Here is a 16808-nt window from a genome sequence, read left to right on the forward strand (position 1 = left end):
AGTATAGTGTTGTATTATCACCACCCCCAGCATTGTTGCCTGGCACTATAGTGCCGTATTATCATCACCCCCGGGTGCCAGTAAGGTTGGGGGAATAGATTTGCACATGGGCCCACCGGGGGATTCCCCTGTTACCCTATGGGCCAGCCCGAGCCTGTATGGGAGCCATAAATGAGCATGACGTTCTCCGCACACTCTTATTCCAGATTTGCAGGGATTTATTTCAAGTTAAAGCAGGCAAAAATGCTATACAACCGCTCTGCCCACCAAATCTGAGACAAAGATGGAGTGCAGGGCGGTGATCACCATTTTACATTAACCTTTTTGGTGCTGTTTGGCTGAATAACAGTTTCTGGCCAATCAATGCCAAAGGGGTTAATCAGGTGAGGTGACATCGCAATCAACCCACCCATTGTGACCGCTGTGATTTTTGTTGTGTCACACAGCACCGATCACAGCATGTCACTTTTTTTTTTTTTTACTAACTTTGTCACATTGCTGTGATTCTCTGGCAGAACTGACCAGCCAATCACAGCAGTCGCTAATATGGGGGGATGGTACAGACCCCCGGGGTGAGGTGCAGGGATGTTTGCTGTCAGTGACAGCAGCCATCTTAACCCGGTCACCGCACGATGCAGCATGGTGACCGTAAATAGCAGCGCCGTACTAGTACTGCGGTTTGCAGTACTAGTATGGCAAATGTAGGGAAGGGGTTAAATATATCTCGCTAGGAATGCTTTACTCCACCATAGGTGGGTGCGTTTGTTGAGTAATTACTTGTATTTATTAGTTAAATCAGTAGTGTCCGTGGATTTCAAGTCTAAAAAACTACCCGATCCCTCACTAAAGACCTTGTCCAATCGTGTAAGCCGCCCTTTTTCATGTTTGCGGTAATCCATCTGTTCTGAGATGGTTACTGTGAAAACACAGAGCATAACGACATGATATCGTCAAAATAGAAAACCTATTAAAGATCAAGAATATACAGTATCATAAGGTCCTATGCCTTGTTTAACCCCTTCCCGCAAACAGCAGTACTAGTATGGCGCACTGATCGCACGGCCTCACGCTGAGGACTCCGGTGATCGGGTGCAGGTGTCAGCTGTATGTGACAGCTGACACCCTGCAGCAACGCCCACGATCGGTGCTAGGACCGATCGTGGGCATGTAACCACTGATGCCGCTGTCAGTAGTGACAGCGACCTAGAGGGGCATCGCGCAGGGAGGGGTCTTTTATTACATGGATGATCTAGGCATTGCACTATTGTGCACAATAAAGATTTTAACGAATTAAAAATAAATCCAACTGATCATATCCCCAGGGATACCCCTAACAGAGTACAGAAATTACATAGGAAAGAAATATGCTGGATATACAGAGTTAATTCCATAAAACCGCATGGTCTAAATGAAATTACAGAGGGTTTTTTTATAAGAATTCTCATCCCTTGTAGCGAATAATATTTATTATTTCTTTTAATCAGTGCTGTGTATGCATCTGTGACGTCTATAAGAGATTGTAAATGATTTTATATGGATTTGTCAATGATATTATATCATGTTCATATACTCATCTGATACAACGGATCTTCCATTGTTAGTACCACTTCAAACTATGACTTTCAATGTAAATGGTTGTTCTAAATGAATTGCTTATAAATAATGATATTGTAGACATTTGAACAAGGGGTTCCTGGTGTAACGTGTGAGGTGCGGGCTGTTTTTTAGCTGTTGTTTTTGCCTGGTGCGCTGCTGGGGATTGATCTCCGGTCCTCTTTGCTCTTTCCTTTTGTGACCTTTTCCTCTGCTCCATTATTCCTGATGGTGGCAATCTCAACCTTTTAAATACATTTTTTTTATTTCAAATCACTAATTTTTTATTCAAAATCATCAATTATTATTTTAACTAGTTTTCCGATCTCGAGTTGTGGCTCATTCATTAGATGGGTCTGTGAAACTCGGTCCATACCTAATTTTTTGGAGCAAGTTCTTGCCTGCAGTTGCTCCTTTTCGTTCTTCTTTCTTTTTATTTTCTTCTTTTAAATAAATTCTATAAATCTCTAGAATCTATTTTGTTCCTTTTGACTGTGTTGAATGTTACAACCTGAACTGTCATGTGCTGTGCTAAGTGTCAGAGTCATGAGCTTTGACACTGCTGGACATGTGATTCCCTTTGGCGCCAGATTTGAATGTGGAATCTATTTTAACAGTATGAGGTCATATTGTAGGATTATAGCAGCTCCTGATGAAGGAGTCCTGTAGACTTCGAAACGTGTTGAGAGAGTAAAACGCCATTCTTCACCTTCTACACGTCTGGACCATTATTTGTACAGCAGCGCGGATGATAACCACAAATCCTCCTGGTTTAATGCTAAAATTCCAGTTGAGGGATGTAAGAAGCTTGTGGATGGTTATAGGAAGTGATTGATTGCAGTTATTTACTCCGAAAGGTGTGCAACCAAATATTAATTTGAGGGCGCCAACAATTTTGTCCAGCTCATTTTGGGGGTTTTGTATGAAATTATGTCCAATTTGTTTTTTTTCTCTGATTTTTTTTATGTTGTTCCAATACACACAAAGGAAATAAACGTGTGTATAATGAAACATGTGTAATGGCGATAATATTCTGGGAGAAATACTTCATTTTCTGGAACAATTTCAAGGATGCTAAAACATTTGGCCATGATTGTATGTACTGCAGATGCACTGCATGATGACATCACAATAGAACCCTCTGTGACTCGCTGATTCACAATGACTTAGAACACTTGGTGCCACGCTGATGACATCACACAATAGAACCCTCTGAGACACACTGATGATGTCACAATTGACCACAGCGTAAAACTATGTGCAACGGTCTGATCCCAGTCATTTTCTATTGTGCATTGCAGTCACGAGTTGTGTCTTGCAAAGTCTGATATAGAAAGCGATATTTATTTATTATTATCAAGCGATAAGAGAGAGAGAAGAGAGAGAGGAGAAGAGAGAGAGGAGAAGGAAGAGAGAGAAGAGAGAGACGAGAGAGAAGAGAGAGAAAGGTAAGTCTGAACTTAATCTAATGAATTATGGGAGTCTTTCCCAGGGGGAGACACGACCAACAGATAATTATAGAGGGACAGATATAGATTTCCCTATAGAATCATCGCCAATAACAGGAGAGACACATTCTTGTAATCGGCATTAACTGTTTCAGGAAAAGGTCAATATTTCCTCTTCTTCATTTCTCTGATCTCACAGTCAGGTGAAAGCTTGTTTTTTGCGAGATGAGTTGTTGTTTTGAAGAACACCATTCATTTTACCTTTGAAAAAAAGTTTGCTTTTGTGGACACATTCATGCAAAATATGTATGTTTTTATCTCTTTATGTTTTAATTAGGAACAGGAGATGATTGAAATTTTTATGTTTTATTATTTGTATTTTTTTCTTCACCTTTATGTTGATTTTTACCTTATGTTTTTAGTCCCACTAGGGGATGTAAACCTATAATTGTTTGATTGTTTATACTATATACTACAATAACACAGTATTGCAGTATATATAGAAATTAATGTTCTTCCTTATGGATTGATACATTAATGATAGATAGATAGATGGATAGATAGATAGGTAGATATGGGATTTGTAGTGCTTCACCACTGATAAAGCTATTATCTTATTTTAGTACCGTATATACTCGAGTATAAGACGAGGCCCCTAATTTTGTCACAAAAAACTTATTGACTCGAGTGTAAGCCTAGGGTGGGAAATGCAGAAGCTACTGGTAAATTTCATAAATAAAAATAGATACCAATAATAGTGAAATTAATTGAGACATCAGTAGGTTAAATGTTTTTAAATATCCATATTTAATCAGGAGTCCCATATAATGCTCCATACAGTTCATGATGGCCCCATAAGATGGTCCATACAAAATACGCCCCATATAATGCTCCATAAAGTTCACGATGGACCCCGTAAGATGCTCCATACAAAAATATGCCCCATATAATGCGACACAATTGTTAATGATGGCCCCATAAAATGCTCCATATTAAAATATTCCCCATATAATGCTGCACAAAGGTTAATGATGGCCCCATAAGATGCTCCATATTAAAATATTCCCTGACGGGGACAGGTGAATATTGCATGGCTCACGGTCCCCCCAGTCCTAATCACCATCCAGACACTGCTACATCTCAGTCCCTGCATCTCCGTCCAGGTGCCGGCATCTCTCTTCCTGTCTTCCGGTGCTGAGTGGTCACATGGTACCGCTCATTAAAGTAATGAATATGCGCTTCACACCTATGTGAGTGGAGACACGTGCATATTCATTACTTTAATGAGTGGTACCAAGTGACCGCTCAGCACTGGAACGAAGACAGGAAGAGAGATGCTGGAGCCCGGACTGAGATGCAGGGACTGATATGCAGCGATGAGGCCAGGAGGGTGAGTATGATGTCTTCTGCTCCCCCATCCCCCCTCCCCCACCGGCAATGACTCATGTATAAGCCGAGAGGGGTATGAAAACACGCTGAAAAGCACAAAAAAGTGCTGAAAATCTCAGCTTATACACGAGTATATACAGTATGTTTGTGCCGCTATAGTTGTGAAAGTACATGTTTGTATACATATAGGTCAGTATGAGAGTATATGTGTATATACATATATATACATGATTGTGCCCAGGGGTGAACACTGACAGCTTGGGACCCCTGTTCAAGAAATATGTCTGGGCCTCCCTCCTTTTTTTTACAACAAAGTACTTGTACTTTACATGTCAAATTCTCTTGTTATCTTTGTTATTTTCTGTTTTATTATATACCGTCCTCTCTTGTTAGATAATGTAATGCGATGACGGGTGATGGAGCATGGGAAAGCTTCTATTCTGATGGAGGAGCTGATGGACTGGTCTTCTAGTCAGATGGTGCCCCATCAGCAGTCATTTTATATCTAATAAGAGAGGACTATGTGCTAGGGAGAAGGCGCTGTGACTAACAAAAATAATGAGAATACGCTCTGTAAAGGACGGTGCTATTTATAATAAGTCATGACACTAAGTAATAATGGGATAGCACTGAACATTACAGAGAACACTATATAATAAGGGACAGTGTCATACATAGCTACAGAGGATGCTACATAATAGACGGCGCCATATATAACTAGAGGGTGCTATATAATAAGCGACGGCGCCATATATAACTAGAGGATGCTATATAATTAGGGACAGCGCCATATATAACTAGAGAGGATGCTATGTAATAAGAGATGGCGTTTAATTACATAGTTTACTCTTTTATTATATAAAAGGGGTATTCCCATCTCCACGATCCTATCTCAATATGCAGTAGGTGTAGAAATATTAGCAAATACCTCCAGTTAGGAATGTTGCATATGACATCACAATGGCTTAGAACCCCCGGTGACAGTCTTATGATGTCACAATTGGTGGTCCCTGCGTATACCTATGGACTGCATGATGACATCACAATGACATAGAACCCTACGTGACAGGCTGATGATGTCACAATTGGCGGTCCCTGTGTATACCTATGGGTGACGGCCTGACCCCAGTCACTTTCTATTGTGCATTGCAGTCACGATTTGTGTGTTGCAAAATTTGTTATAGAAAGCATTAATTATTTATTATTATCAGCGCCCTCCGTTAGAGAGAGAGAAACGTAAGTCTGAACTTAGCCTAAAGAGTTATAGGAGTCTTTCCCAGGGGGAGACACAACCTGCAGTTGATTATAGAGAGACAGATATAGATTTCCCTATAGAATTATTGATTCTTACCTTATTTTTTAGTTCCCCTAGGGGACTTTAACTTATTATTCTTTGCTTATTATGCCATACACTGCATTATCACTGAGCACCACAGACTGAGACTAATGTAATATTTGTACCATCTTCTGTGTTTTTCTCCAGTGTTTGCAGGGCTCTGTGAACATGACATCTCTCAGTGATTTCACCAAAGTGCCAATTTTAGCTGATGATGTGAAAATAGACATTGACTGTAAAGAGAAGGATGAAAACGGCGAAACACAGGACCTGCACGAGCGGACGGGAGTTTCCAGCAGACGTTCCATCAGCAGTGTAGTCATTCTATCCTGCATTAATATAGTTAACACCATGGCTTTCTTCATTGTTGTAGGTAGGTAGGGGTACACCGGGTTATGTCGGTGGGGCAGGGTGTATAAAGCCCCTCACTGCAACATAAAAGGAAAGAAATCTTCATGGCCAACGAGAAGGCTCGTTAGTTGCTGTGACGTCTCTTCCTGCACTTCTCTGATTACAATAATCACTTGTGTTCCTCTTTTTGTTTTGGCAGGAGCGATGCCTTACCTGAAAGTCGCCTTTAAAATGGATGACAATGGATCCAGCTTTACAAAATCAGGTAACATTTCAATATAAAATCTTATTCTAAAGTGACGAGGACGGGAGAAGTGCTTAAGTGCAACAGTCTAAAAAATCCTCAAATTTAAAAAAATGCAATAATATAGAATTGTTTTTCTTGACCTCTTGTTTTTCCCTTCCCATTCTAGCATTCACAGTCAGCAATGTCGTGTTTGGTCTAGTCTTTGGATACCTGGGAGACCGCTGGAGCAGGAAACGCATTGCGTGTACAGGCATGGCCGTCCGGTCAGCCATAAGTATCGGCAGGATCTTCGTTCCCAATGAGGTAAACTGAACATGAATTGAACCTGTCAGGTCCTCCACGCCCTCCAACCAGCAGCACTCACTTATCTAGGAGTAAATTCCTGCCTCACCAGCCCTGTAGAATGTTTATCTGTAAAAATGAGGTTAATAAAGCCTTCATATTGTCCCCATTTCCTGTGCTAATGGGGGCGCTGACTAGTTGTTGGGTCGTTAGTTGCCCCAGACTAGTCAGCCCTCTTCATGTTATCATGCCCCTGTGGGAGTGATAACATAATTTGCAGGAGTTTTTGTCATCGCCAGCTCCTGCACATCCCGCACACGCGCGCTGCACATTTCGGCAGCGTCACTGCACCTCTGCAGCTGGGTGTACGCTACCTGGCTTCAGACGTGCACTGCCCATGACTGGGAGCCATAGTTTGAACTGACGGCCATGCGCACTGCACCTTTGAAGCTGGAGAACTGTACACCCAGGTCATGGCCAGAAGCTCAGAAGATGGCTTCCGGTCATGCACCTCTGATGCCAGGAAGCATCTGTGGATCTCGATGCCATCATGGAGCGCAATGCACGGAGAGGCCGCGGGTCTCCTGACCTGATCATCACCATCACGCTGTCTGTGCATTGTAGTCCATGATCGGACCATGATCCACAGACATCTGCAGGAGCTGTAAAGCCTCTCACCTGTTTGTATCTAGATCAGTATTTGCAAACCACAAGCAGGAGCGGCTCAAAATTAGGGAAAGTTACAAATCTTTCTATTATGGTATTTCTTTAGATGTCTAAGAAAACGTTCTTGAATAGTCACTGAATATCTTTCTGTGTTTTCACAGTATTTTCCAGTTTTTCTGTTGATGAATGGACTGCTGGGAGCAGCACAGGCAAGCTTTAGAATTACTGCCCCCTCAATCATTGCCGACCTGTATGTGGGAGACCGGCGCAGCCGCGCGCTTTACTGCTATTACGTGGCAGGATTTATTGGCAGGTGAGTGTGGACCTATTTATTGATTAGAGGAATTCCGACAAGGCGGACTTCTGGACTTTCTCCGGCCGCCCAGATTGTGCTCTGCAGATGCATGCATGTACAAGACATATGGATGGCATCTTACAAAACCCCCCCGCAAGTAATGAGGAATCATTAATCAGAAAAGAGGAGCCAGAGAAAGACACTCGCACATGTATATGTTTCTGTGTGTGCAGAAATGATGACAACTTTGTTTTTGTTTATTACAGTGGTCTTGGTTACATCATTGGCTCTGAAGTTACAAGGGCATTCTCTGGCGACTGGCGAATAGCCTTTCTGGTAAGTAATAGGTCTGAGGGATCTTGTGGACAAACTGTGAATCTTAATTATAACTCCTATATGGTTTTAAAGGGAATCTGCCAGTATATTTTTATCATTTAATCTGAGAGCAAGGCCTCTGTAGGGGCAGAGGACCTGATTCCTGCGATGTGTTACTTACTGCTCTTTACAGTTGTTTAGAAAAAAAATCACTGTTTTATCAGCAGGAAATTATGAGGCGGGGACTAGTTGTCTCATGCCACATAGTCCTCCTGCTCTGTGTAACCCCTTCCCCCACTGATTGGTAGCTTTCTGCCTATATACATTGTACACAGAAAAAGCTGGTGTAGGCGGGGTTATAAAGGGCTCAACATTCAGAGTTCTGCCAGATCTGCATCAGAAAAAAACAGAGATTTTATCAAAACTACACCAAGCAGAGCAACAAGTGACATATCGCTGGATTAGGGGTCTCTGTCCCTACATTATGTTGCTCACATATCTGCAGAAAACACCTGGTGATAGATTCCATTGAATTCCCTTTAGTCTTTTCTTCTGATGACACCTCTGTATTTGTAATATGTGATGTCTCCTTCTTCGTCTACGCAGATCTCCCCTGTTCTGGGTATGATAGGACTCCTGTTCATGGGTGTGATTGTAAAAGAGCCGACCAGAGGAGCTGCAGAGGGAAATAACAGCAAACCGCTGAGCTCCAGAGCATGGATTTCAGATGTAAAAAATCTCATTAAAAAGTAGGTATTTTCTGTGCACTGATTGATGTCACTGATCTACCCCGTGACTTCTGTGTTATTTACATGTTTTTTTCCCCTTTTCACTTTCTGCAGCCCAAGCTTTATGTTTTGCACTCTTGGGATGCTGACTGTAAAGTTTGCTGCCGGTGCCATCAGCTCCTATGGTCTTATCTTCCTGCACCGTGCCCGGGGTATCATACAAGAGAGCGCACAAAATCAGACTGAAGTCGGCGGTTACTATGACAGGTACAAGTTTACCAAACTTTGATTTGACAATCACTGTTGGGAATTTAATGTTCCCTCTACCCCAGTTTTCCCCTTAAAAAAAAAATTATATTTCAAATGATTATTATATAAAATTATTTATATTTCATTAATTCGAGCTCCTTCACTAATCTCTTTACCACTTTTCTTTGCAGTCTCATCTTTGGGTTAAATTCATGCATCTCTGGCATCTTGGGAGTTGTAATAGGTGTGAAGATAGCAAAAATATATAGGAAGAACAACCCACGTGCCGACCCAATAGTTTGTGCATCCGGCCTGCTCGGCTGCATCGTTTTCTTGGCCTTCGCTCTATTTATGGGAAACATCAGTATCGTGGCCACATATGTAAGTACCTGATGTGTAGATTGCTTTATAACCTTACTGGGTCTCGGAAATAGGACAGATGTAATGAGCGGTAGAAATCATAGACTATGGCGGGGGCTGTCTAGGAATGTATGGAAACTGGGGGATGAATGGATTAAAGGGAACCTGTCACCTCGCTTTTCCGCTACAAGCTGCGGCCACTGCCTTTCGGGGCTTATCTACTACATTCTATAATGCGTATATGTATTGTTCCTTATCTCTGCAGGTGCTTATGTTCTTGGGAATCATGTGTCTGAATCTGAGCTGCTCCGTTTCGGCTGATATTCGCCTGGTGAGTGGAGAAAAGCGCTAAAGTTAGCAAAGCTAAAATTCTATTTATGTAGTCAGCCAGTATGTTCTGTTTCACCCATCAAGGCCCCTTAATCCTGGCTGTATCCAAGCATTTGTTGGATAATTCCCAACTAAACTCCAAAATAGACGGCCCAAGAAGATTAAAAACTTCTTTAATAAAATCTCAGCACATAACGGGCTTCTGGGCTTTTTTTTTCAATCCTGGCTGACTGTGCTCTTTACTTCTGTTTCACATATGTTCACTTTGCCAATGTTCTCTTAACTTGCTGCGTCCCGTGACTTACTTCTGCTCACTCAGAATATTCTCTTGTTTCAGTATGTAGTATCTCCTGCAAGAAGATCAACAGCACAAGCCATATTTATGATAGTGTCCGAGCTGGGGACTGTCGGAAGCTCCTATGTCATCAGGCTGGTAAGTAACTTTTACATATTTTCACATCACTTTAAAGTTACATTCATACATCTTTTTCCATTTGAACATCCTAGAAACATAGAATGTTAAAGTTGGCAGGGACCTCCAGGGTCATCGTGTCCAACCTCCTGCTCAATGCTGGATTCACTAAACCATCTCAGATAGATGTCTGTCAAGCCTCTGTTTGAAGACTTCCATTGAAGGAGAACTCGCCACCTCTCGTGGTAGCCTGTTTCACTCATTGGTTACCCTCATTGTCAAAAACATTTTGCTATTATCTAATCTGTATCTTCTCCCTTTCAGTTTTATTCCATTGTTTCTCATGTTTCCGTGTGCAAATGAGAATAAGGTGATCCCTCTACACTGTGACAGCCCTTCAGATATTTGTAGACAGCTATTAAGTCTCCTCTTAGCTTTTTTTGCAAGCTAAACATTCCCATATCCTTTAACTGTTCCTCGTAGAACATACTTTGCAGTCCGCTTACCATCCTGGTACCTCTTCTCTGAACTTGCTCCAGTTTTTCGATGTCTTTTGCAAAATGTGGTGCCCAGAACTAGACACAGTATTCCATATGATGTATGACCAAAGAGGAGTAGAGGGAGATAATTACTTCATGTGATCTAGACTCTTTTCTTCTTTTCTTAATACATCCTAGAACTGCATTTGCCTTTTTTTGCTGCTGCATCACACTGTTATCTCATGTGCAGTCTGTGATCTACTAGTATACTGTCTTTTTCAAACAAACTGTTGCTTAGTTCTATTCCTCCCATTCCGTAATTGGAATTTTAGTTTTTCTTGCCCACGTGTAGAATCTTGCATTTCTCCATGTTAAATATAATTCTATTAGTCACTGCCCTTTATTCAAGTTTATCTAGATCCTTCTGAGTCCTTTCTCTATCTTCTCTATTGTTAGCTCTTCATTCCTAGCTTTTCATTGTCTGCAAATTTGATCAGTTTACCTTCAGTTCCCTTATCTAGATCATTTATAAAAATGTTGCATAACACTGTGGCCAGGAAAGAGCCTTGTAGTACCCCACTTGAAGCACTCTTCCAATTGGATGTGCAACTATTTATTACCACTCTTTGAGTACGATCACTGAGCCATTTATGAATCCACCTAACCGTACCCTTGTCAATCCCATACTTGGTCATTTATTCAATAAGGATTGTATGAGATACTTTATCAAACGCTTTGTTGAAGTCAAAATATACAATATCTACCGCATTTCCCTGATCCACCCAGTCAGAGATTCCATCATAGAAGGAAATTAGATTAGTCTGGCATGACTTGTTTGCTACAAATCCAGGCTGGCTCTTGTTAATTGCTTGTAATCTTATCCAAGTACTTACATACATGCTGTTTAATAATTTGTTCAAAGATCTTTCCTGGTATAGAAGTAAGGCTCACTGGCCTGTAATTTCCTGGTTCTAAAGTCTTTCCTTTTTTGCACATAGGGACATTTGCCCTTCTCTAATCTTACGGGACTATTCCTGTTCTTCCAGGTTTTTTCCTAGTGGCTCTGCAATTTCTTTTGCTACATCTTTTAGTATCATAGGATGTAATTCATCTGGACCAGGAAATTAAAATTAATATAAATTGTCTAAGTGTTCTCTCACGATATTTCTGTTTACGGATAATGTGAATCAATTTATTCCTTTGATAGCACACCAATGATCATTTGATGTTACATTTGCTCTTTTAGAGAACACAGGGGCAAAATATGAATTTAAAAGTTTGGCCTTCTCAACATCAATTTTGAACGCTTGACTCTTTTCATTTTGTAAAAATCCTGTAGCATCTTTGACTTTTCTTTTGCTTTTCACATATCCCAAAAATCCTTTGTTACTGCTTTTGTCCTCACCTTGCAAGCTTAATTTCATTACTGGCTTTAGCTCTTCTAACGTTTGCCCTGCATTCCCTGCAAACAACAATATATTATTCTTAAGATATGCCCCATCTTTCCATTTGATATGTATTTATTTTTTTCCCTTTTAGCAAGTGTTTAAGTTCTGTGTTCATCCATCTTGGTCTCTTTAAATACTTCCAATTCTTCCTTCTTTTCGGAATTTTTACAGATTGTGCAGTGAGAATTTCATTTAGCAAAATCTCCCATCCTTCTTGGACATTTCTGTCCTCTAGAACATCCAGCCATTGGACCTCTCCTACCCTATTTCTGTGTCTATTAATATCCGCCTTTCTGAAGTCCAAGATAAGATCTGTCGCAAAGTTGCTTATTTTCATGTGTATTATTGATCTTTTCTTTACATAACCACTTTAAGTAATTAGATAATTTATTAGGTGGTCACATTTAGCAAAATGAACAATCACTTTTAGGAACGTTGTGTCCTGCAAATGAATGTTCATGGCCTAATGATTATTTATTCTGCGAATTATACCTCTGCAGACAGCAGACATTCAGAACTTACAAGTAGTATCCATACACATACATTAACCAGCAGAACTATATATGGAAGCTATGCACCAGCAAACCATTCTTACCTTGTGTGCACGGCAGGAGAACTCCAAAGACAAGATGTCCTGGAGTTGTCATAGATCATCTGCTGAAGGAGGATGTCACATCAGTCCTGTCTCTAGACAATACAATGTTATATTCTTTAATAGCATAATAAATAAAAAAGACAATCAATGAATTAATAGTGTATATAAACAGAGCTATCCGAATATGGCCACATGTAAAACATGATGCTACAAACGAGACAAAATCTTGGGAAAAGGTAATACATAATTATCAACAGTATCCCTAATCAGAATATCAGTTCAAAATAAAGTGCCAGTGCATATTCTCCAAAGATATAGAGATCCTCGGGGGGCCTTCCCAGCCTGCCGAGGAAGCCATTGCGAAATGCGCATCGGGGCACATGGCTACAGATGGACATCAATATGGGTAAGAACTATTTAGAGTATTTATGGCCCCTTAGCTTACTAGGTGGTGAGTTCTGCGTGATAGGTCACTGACCAGAAAACTAGGAGAAATCTCCATGCTACTGTAGTATTACTTACCTATATGCATTTATGATTTGGTCATCCCTATATCTTTGGAAAATATGCTCTGGCACTTTATTTTGAACTGATATTCTGATTGGGGATACTGTCAATAAATATGTATTACCTTTTTGCCTTCATTTGGCTGATTTCACACTTGCGTGTTTTTGCCCTGCGCTTTTGCGCTTACATGCGCATGCATTTTTTCCCTACATTTAACATGGGTGCGCATTGTCATGCGTTTGTATGCATTTGTATGCACATGCGTTTTTTTGTAGTGTGCACCCAGGCGCACAAAATGCAACCTGTTGCATTTTTGGTGCGTCCGACCTGTCTCAAAAAAACGCATGCGCGCGCAATGCGCACAGAATTCACCCAAAAACACATTAAAGTCTATGGGAGCGCTGACGTGCGCATGGTCATGCATACGTCTGCGTTTAAAAACGCATGCGTTTTTTGTAAAAACCATGCGCAAAAAACAAGAAAACGCATTAAAAACGCATGATGTGTTTTTTATGCGCATTTGCACTGCGCATGCAGCGAAGCGCAAAAAAACGCAAGTGTGAAAGTTGCCTTTTGTCTTGTTTGTAGCATCATGTTTTACATTTTGGCATCTGTGGCCATATTCGGATAGCTCTGTTTATATACACTATTAATTCATTGATTGTCTTTTTTATTTATTATGTTATTAAAGAATATAACATTTTATTCTATTTAAAAAATTCCTTTGCCTTTTGGTGGTGTATTTGCACCATGTTTTGGTGTTTGAATGCTGTTTGAGAGCTCCACAGGGTTGATACCCATATTTATTCAGGTTGTTTAAATCCCGAATTCTGATTATGATATCTGTGTTTGAGATTGTGTTATTCTGTCTCTAGACAATGTGTAGTGCTGGGGCTGTGGAAACTGGAACCGGTGCTGTTCAGGGTTTGGAGGATGGAAGCTCCTCCACTATCTGCAGTGAGGCACCTTTTAGTTCTATGATCACCAGATTTCATTGTTATCCATTGACTGCTGTCAGTGTAAATGTGTCCAGTCAATTGTTTTTTTTACTTTCATTAACCATACATAACTGTTTATTTTGTCATATTTTCAGATATCCAACGCCATCAAAAGTCATAATCCAGACACGTCTTTATGGAGGTTCCACCGTTTACAGTACGCCCTCATGTTTTGTCTTGTTGTCGTGGCTGTAGGAAAAGGATTCTTTTTGGCATGTGCCCACTTTATTGAAAAAGATCGTAAGACGGCAGAGACAGAGTCTGAAGGTACGTGCAGAAATATGTTCATTATCCACTCATATCTCTTGCAGAATTCATTTGTATAAGCATTAGCTCCATAATCAGTAACTGTAATACCCAGCATCTGTATAATACCTCTATCTCCATAACAAAGCTCCATAACTAAATATGCATATATTTTAACCTGGTATAAATTCCGCTCTTTTTCTGGCATTGTTTGTTCTCGCATCTCCCCATTCCTGATATATGTCTTCCTGTATATTTATCAAGCATTTCAGCCAACTAGGCATGATCATCAAGCTATTTCTCAAAAAGAGAAACATTTTAAAAGTCATGCCCACTTAAAAAAATAAAAACTAGATTTACATAAAGGGAGAATTGAGAACCCTAGGAATAAAGGACGAGCAATGATAGTTTCAGGAGAATGACGGCATTTAGAACAGGTGAAAAAAATAGTTAAATGTCCGGTTATCTTGTTCAATTGTTTTTTTAACATTTTCAAATTTTACAATAATGTTAACAAGGACTATAAACTGGGGAGGGATAAAAAGGGAAGAATGGGGTAACAACGTGAAGTTACGGGAAAGAAAGTAAAGTCAAGGCTGCTCATTATTACTAGGAATAAACCGACTATTATAATGTTGCATTTTGTACATAATATTTACAAACATTTAATTTAGTACATATCTGGTATATTTTGGTAATACACCTCCTTTAGTTTTTAAGTTGTGGATTTAGCATGTGTTAAAAAAAACACATTTACATCATGACATTCATCCAACTCAATATGGGTTTAAAAAAAAACTTTTTTACCTAAGCACAAAGTTGAACTTCTAATATTGTGCGTTGATGCCCCTTCCATTACGTCTGATGTTGAGGGAGGAATTATTTGCTTCAATTTTGTTGTAATTAAATGTTTAATCACCAAAAAGATGTAACAAGAGATATGTTGAAATTCGGGTGGAATTTCTTCTACAACTTGCTATAATACTACTAGCTATGGAGTAATATTGGATTTAGAAATTCATAGGAGTAAGTTCAAAGTTTCTTTCCACAATTCCTTTAAAAATGAACAACTCCAAAATATGGGTAAAATTTACCCCATTTTCCCAAAGTCTCTCGAGCAGAGAGAAGATTGGGAAGGAAATACTCTGTGGAGTTGCACTGGAGTAAAGTACCACCGTAACACAATGTCATAGTGTGTCTCATGGAGAGAAGCGCATGTACTGGTAGAATACGTCAGGTTTAGTGCTCTACTGTATATATAGATAAGCCTTCTGTATTATATTTTATAAACTCATTTTTTAATCCTGTTTCTATTTTTCTTTATAGATTGTCTCCTGAAGGAGGTAACAGTTGCATCTCCATAAATTGGAATTTTTTATGGCTGGACCTGAGGAAAACTTAAAGGTACGATAAGATGGGAATGGTCAGATTGTGTCTTTTGACCAGTAGCCATTTTTTACATTTTTGATAAAGAGAATATATTTGTGAGAATCAAATTTTATTCTAGTAATGATTCGGAGTAGTGTGTGATCTGCCTTGAAGAGATGTTTAGACACCGACATACATCATGTAGTTCTTCTTTATTTAGCCATTAGTCTAATATTTGGGATAGTTATCTTGTCTGAGCAGTCGAGTCTAAGTAACCATTTGAATCAATGTTAAAATCACCAAAAAGTAATTAATCTCCCTTCTGAAGTTTGTTGACAGCCATCTCCATATGAATAGAGGGTATAGTCCTAAACCAAGAATGAGCAAATATCTATTATGTTAAATCTTTTCTTACAAGGCAATATTTCAGTAACCAGGAGTACATTGCATGCCACTTACATATGATATCCAGTTGATTCATCTTCAGTCATAATCAGTCATATTTATTATTTCTGCAGATCACTATTCCAGAGAGAGGCCTGAGTGTGATCCATCAATAAATAAAGAATCCAGCCAGATGTGATGACTCTTCTACAAGACGAAAACATGTCAGAAAAAAAAGAGACAGATTCCGGGCTCGGTTTTTGTACTCACTTATGGACATATAACTTATAGGACTTTCCGCAGTCAGACGTACTCACGGAATAATGTGAGTTTCCTGCTGCATAAAGAGGCAGATTCCGGGCTCGGTCTCTGTACTCACTTATGGACATATCGCTTATAGGACTTTCCGCAGTCAGACGTACTCACGGAATAATGTGAGATTCCTGCTGCATAAAGAGGCAGATTCCGGGCTCGGAATCTGTTCTCGACATTTACCAGACTTTTCATGCTGAGAAGTGTTCACAGATGAAGTGACATCTATATTAATTTATGTCTTCGTCATGAGGCCTATCATAATTAGAGCCACATTGAAGACTATTGGGCAACACGGTGGCTCAGTGGTTAGCACTGTTGCTTTGCAGCGCTAGGGTTCAAACCCAACCAAAGAAAACTGCAAGGAGTTTGTGTGTTCTCCCCGTGTTAGCGTGGGTTTCCTCCGGGTTCTCCGGTTTCCTCCCACACTCCAAATACATACTGATAGGAAATTGAAAAATAAATAATTG

The 16808-nt window shown here is 40.0% G+C and overlaps 1 long non-coding RNA gene across 1 annotated transcript; it reads left to right on the top strand.

Annotated features, from left to right (window-relative positions):
* Window positions 1-7488: 7488 nt before the first annotated feature.
* On the top strand, window positions 7489-8616 carry LOC141076478 (uncharacterized). The gene is made up of 3 exons (XR_012227503.1): window positions 7489-7625; window positions 7874-7943; window positions 8529-8616. It is a non-coding gene; the product is annotated as an uncharacterized lncRNA (long non-coding RNA).
* Window positions 8617-16808: the final 8192 nt, after the last annotated feature.

This window comes from Dendrobates tinctorius, unplaced genomic scaffold (assembly GCF_039654945.1).
Source record: "Dendrobates tinctorius isolate UK_male_01 unplaced genomic scaffold, ASM3965494v1 ptg000413c, whole genome shotgun sequence".
Lineage (NCBI taxonomy): Eukaryota > Metazoa > Chordata > Amphibia > Anura > Dendrobatidae > Dendrobates > Dendrobates tinctorius.